The 5,530-nt window shown below is 42.6% G+C and overlaps 1 long non-coding RNA gene across 1 annotated transcript; it reads right to left on the minus strand.

Moving 5' to 3' along the window:
- Positions 1-1,331: 1,331 nt before the first annotated feature.
- LOC135295652 (uncharacterized) lies at positions 1,332-5,289 on the minus strand. The gene is made up of 3 exons (XR_010357792.1): positions 4,315-5,289; positions 3,851-4,050; positions 1,332-3,186 (listed from the first exon to the last, which is right to left on the minus strand). It is a non-coding gene; the product is annotated as an uncharacterized LOC135295652 (long non-coding RNA).
- Between the last annotated feature and the right edge of the window lie 241 nt (positions 5,290-5,530).

A 5,530-nucleotide genomic window follows, 5' to 3' on the forward strand; every position in this document is an offset into this window, starting at 1 on the left:
AACAGCAAATCTTTACTCTCAGGGTGGGAGCTGGGAACTCCACATCTCCAGGACTGTGAAGGATTTGAAATGTCTCTTGCTCTGAGCATCTGCCATAAAATCTCCTGACTAAGCCCCTAACTCAATGTTTATTGCCATTTATAGTCTGCTTGCAGTTGCCATAAGATGAAGGGTGTCTATTCTGGTTTCCTACTGTTTTCATAAAGAAAGAAAGGGATGTAAATAGTACAAATAAATATTTATTTCTTCCACTTCTCCTCTGCCCTCACTGAAATAAAACTAAGTGTTCCTAATGGAGGAGCTCGCCTCAAGGTCAGCACAGCATTGGGGATAATGCTTGACCTCTCTTCTATTATTTTTGCATGTTTTATTAACACTTTGGTTTATTTTTCTGACTTTCTCATGGGACTGATGTTGTGCCAGTAGTAAGGCTATACATGACCCATTCAAATGCAGTTTTCCAGCTCTGCCCACTGCTGATATCCATCTGCAGTGGGTTTTCAGATGTGTTGCTGTCCAAAGAGCTCAGCCACGCAGAACAAAAATCTCTGCCCCAAAACCTGCAACTGTGAAAGTGTGAATTCATTCCATACATTGAAACAGTAATAAAAAAAATTAGATGCACAACCAGAATTTTTATTTTTTCCATTCTCTGGAGTTGTTTTGGGGGTTGTTTTTTTTTGGTTTTTTTTGTTTTTTTTGGTTTTTTTTTTTTTTTTTTGTGGTTTTTTTTTTTTTTTTACCAGAAGGGAAAATGTGCTGAAAGGCCTTCTACATTACTGACTCATACTCTAAACAACAGCACAGAAAACATGGCATGATATAGTTTCATGCCTATGTAATAGCAGCTTTTATGGCATTTTGTTGAGTCCACAAGACACATTTGTCCATCTTTCAGCTCTGCAGGCTTCTGATCTTCTTGAAATTCAAGCTGCATTCCCCTCAACATCTTCTTGTCACGATAACTTCCCACCAGCCAAATCGTGTCTTGTATTGCATTTATGCAAGCACACATTCTTCAGATTCTGTTTCTGGTTAATCTTTCTCATTCCTTGTCTTGCAGAGGCTGTCTGGAGAGACAGGATTATGGCCTTGGATTTGGAGCATATTGATACGTGATGAAGAACAGAAATCCATTAACTCACAATGCAGAACAGCAGAACATATGGAAACATGATGCAGGGCAGAACTCATTGTTCCTTAATGGATGTGGCTTTGCAATACTCAGAAGGGGCAGAAATAGGAAGAAATATCCATTTCAGGGAGAAAAAAATATTATGACTCTTAAAATCAACAGGAATATATGATTTTTACAGATTTTCTTGCAGAGTACAAGTGCAGATCTTATTACATGTAAGAGTTGCACTCACATGTAATTTAGAGGCTAAGATGAGGTGGTCCAAAGAATGGGATCACAATAACTAGATTTTATTATCTCATCATACACTTCTATAATGCCAAATAACCTTTATTCTGTTGAGTTTCTCAGAGGACCTGTTAAAAGCACAATAATGATCATGCAGAAATTACAAAATTCATGTTTCAAAGGTGGTTTTCCTGGGAGTGTTTCCTTCCAGGCAGCAGGTTGGTCTGTGTGATATTGGAATTTTTCTTGATCTGCAGGGTGTTGCTGCTCAAAAGCCAGAGATTATTCTGGTCTGTGTAAGGAGGTTTCACTTGCTGGCTCATTGAAGGCAAGGGACATTGCACAGAATTTTAAGTGTGTATTTCTTGCATCCTCAGGATTTTGCAAATGCCAGGATCACAGAATGGATCAGGCAGGAAAAGATTTTTGAAAGGCATCGAGTCCAGCCTGCCTGCTGGAGGAGTCTGCCTTCTGCTGACTTCCACTAATGATGCCCTTACACCTTGTGCCAGCATTTGCAGGAATATTTAACATGTGTGAGGGTGGATTCTGCAGCTTTTCATTAAGGGACATAATTTTTCCTCAGTGTCACAGAGTAGTCTGTCAGGAAAATGGTGTGTGGGATGTGCTGCCACCTTCCTGACTGTCCTCTGCAGTTTGCAGCCCCACAAAAAATGTGGCATCATCTTACTCCTCATTGCTCAGCATCTGAAATCTCTTGATATGAGCAATGCTTTTGTAGGCTTGGTTTGCTTGTTGGAGTCATCCCTTGAAGGTGAAGAGTTAGAAGAGTGATGTGTGCTAAAGTATTACTGTGCAAAATTCACGCAATCTCCCTTTTCCCTAGTTTGCAGCCTGATTTAATAATGGAGACAGGGAGAGTCTGGCCAGTGCAGAGTGTCAGACAAGGCAGGCTGAACTCTTCTGCTGGAGAAGGTGTGTGTGAAAGCAAATTAATTTATGGGGAGCATATCAAAGTGCTAAGGAAGGGGAAACAAAGCTGAATCAAGAAAGTGGAGGGAGAAGGAACAGTCCTGAAAGCAGTATGTGATTCTGGCCTTGCAAAAGCATGCAAGTTGACAATAGAGAGAAAAATCTTTGTAGGTGTGAAGAGCTGGGTGGCTCTAAGTGGCTGAGTTCATAACAGAGAAGTCTTTGAGAGGCAGCAAGCACAGAAGGAAAGCAGACAAGTATATAAAAATTAATGAAAAAGGGTCAGAGAACTAGGAAAAGGGAGCAGCATGAACACTAAAGAGAGAAATTAAGAGTTAATTAATTCCATTTCAGTGGGTGAAACTGAAATTGATAAGGCAGCTCTGACAGTCACCAGCTGGAAAGGATTGATGAGATGGAAAAATTAGTGTATCCAAGCTGCACACTTAGGGTGTCATTTAAGTATTCTACTGGCTTATCATAGTGCACTATTATCATATTGTTATAGGAAAAGTTAGAAACTTGGAATTTTTTGCTTGGTATTTCTGAAGGTTTTCTTTTGGCACTCAACCTTTATCACACTCCAATGACAAACAAAGCATCTTGCCACATAAATGCAGACATTTATCATCAAATCCTCTTTTAAAGTCTCCTGCATTTCCCATATTGGAGTAAGAGCTTGAATTTGAAGCTGGAGCCCACAGTGCTGCTGGTATAAAACATAACAGGGTGTGACCAGAGATTTTTGGCTCTCACTGAATCCATTGGAAGATTTAGTGTTGACGTCAATGGGAGGAGAGTTGGGCCCACGGTAGGAACTACAGTAGTAAAAACAATGCATTTGACTTATTTAGCTGTATCTCTGCTTGCCAGTGGCCCTTTGAGCACTGCATGTAAATGAAGACAAAACAATAAAAGTGATTAAAATGTCTCTGATTCCAGCAGATTTAGAACAAACAGTGACAAATCAAAGTATGCAGTGAGGTAAACTGTGTCATCACACTGCTTGTGGCAGACCATCCCACACTCCCATGAAACCACTGCCTGCTTAGGGTTTTGCTAGCATACAAATCAGCACAAAAAGGTGGATATTGATAAAAGAGAATATTTTTAGGCTCGCAAATCAGCCAGAGTCAGTCAAATTCTTGGCCTCAGCCATGTGCTGCTGAGCAGCGTCAGATGCTCACACATACACAAATTGACATTTACAAGGCACGCTGTGCCTAGTGCCAAGTTAGAAATAAATTGCCTCTTCATAGGTTCACCAGAGCCTCCTAAGTACACTAGAGCCTCCTAGGATTCATTTATTGTTTGCTACTGCAGGGAGTGGACTGCTCCTGGGCAGAGAATGGAAATGCATTCAGGGCAGCATAAGAGAAACTGCATAAAATGAAGTGCAATGGGGTAATGAAATGAAGTTTCGTGGGGTAATGCTTTGGGCATGCTGCATGTGGAGGATTTGGTTTGACTGTAATTAACAACACTGTGGGCTGCATAATTAGCTCCAGGGTAATGCTGCTGGAAAAAAACTAAAATACCAACAGCACTTACCTGGGGAGTGTATAAGAGGCTTTGCTTGTAAAGAATTCAGCCCTGAAAGGATTTTCCTCAGCTGCACAGAGCTGCTGACTGCTGGTGGGTCTCTCCACACACCAAACACAAAGTATTTTGGTGCTGGAGAAGGCTGAAGATCCTCATTTTGCTTCTTCACTTGCCCAGGCCCAATGTGATATTAAGTTCTGCGAGTCCACCTGAGGAAAAATCCATGCACATTTACAGGACAAGAAGGAGGAGAACCTCACCTGTTTGGATGAGCTATTGGTCAAAAAATCCATTGTGCTGTCACTTGGCTGGCTGATACAGCTCATGGTAGCTCAAAAGAAAGATAAAATTCACTTGGGCAGTGCTGCACACCGGTATGGGACACAGCAGCTCTGAGCTTACATCTCAGAGCCAGCAAAGCCTTGTCTAAATCCCTTCCTGAAGCCTTGAGAGCCAGCAAAGCCCACACCTACCAGCCTTTGTCCTCCTCCTTGGACTTTTTTCCCTCCTGGAGAAGGTGCAGGCCCTGACTCTGCTGATGAGGCCAGCTCTCAGTAGCATTGTCTTCCTGCAGATAATTACAGAATGGGTTTGGACAGTAAAGAATTATGATCTCTACCACATGGTGCTGTAACAATTAACAAGGGAGCTGAAGGAGACAAAGCTTTACCACAGACTCCCCTAATGAGGCAAGATGGTGCCGGTGGTGAGAGGTTTTGCTCCCTGACACAGGAACTGAAAACATTGCAAGAGGAAGAAGGACAGAGGCCTTATCTGTAGTCATCTTGCTGAAAAAGAGCTACAGATGCAAAATAAAAGAGAATACATGTATTGTGCTGGCTCCTCTGGTTCTTCAGACCTGGGGCAGGCCTTGAGCTGTGTTGGTGCCAGCAGCAGTTTTCCTTTGGTTGTGATGGTCTCTCCTGACTGAGGGAAGGTTTCTAGGGAGAAATATGATCCTCTGTTGGGCTAGTTCATACAGAGGGGAAAAATCAGACAAGATTTAGGACACCCAAGCCCCTTTGGGTGAGAAGGGTTTCAGCTCTGTGCCTGTTTATTCCAGTTTTGTCAGTGGATCTAATGTAAGGTGTCGTGTCACCCTGAAAACCTTGCTGTGCTTGCATCTGTAGTTCCCAGCAGCTTCAGTAATGCTTCCAGGAGTGTTTATCCTGATTAAAAGTGGCCTATTCAGCTCCAAGCTCTAGTATGAAGTGCTGTGAGCCTGACCTTGTCTTGGCTTTAGCAGTGCCAGTGCTGCCAGCTGTGTCTGGGGTGGCTGCTCTGGGTTTTAAGAAGGTTCAGAGGTCTCCAAACCCTGCTCACTACCTCCCAATAGTGACAGGTGAATCTCTCAGTCTTTAGAAAATGCTTGTAAATTGTAAAGACAAATGGGAAATAAGAAATGAAATGAGCTACTGTTCTCTCTTATTCATGGCTGTGGGAAAAGAAGTGTTTTGGGAACAGAGGGCAGAGCTGGGAGAGCTCCTGCAGGCATGGTACCCCCTCACCCACACAGCCCTCCAGCTCTGCTTTAAATACTCTGCTTTAAAATATTTGCCCTCTTTTGAGGCCAGAATTTGAATTATCTTGTGGGAAAAAGAAGGGGCTATCACGAGGGACGTTCCCCCCCCTTTGCCCTCTTGTGCGAGAACTGGATGTTTTATAGGCAGAGTTTGTTCAAAATGCAAA

The sequence above is a fragment of the Passer domesticus genome, chromosome 2, assembly GCF_036417665.1.
Source record: "Passer domesticus isolate bPasDom1 chromosome 2, bPasDom1.hap1, whole genome shotgun sequence".
NCBI lineage: Eukaryota > Metazoa > Chordata > Aves > Passeriformes > Passeridae > Passer > Passer domesticus.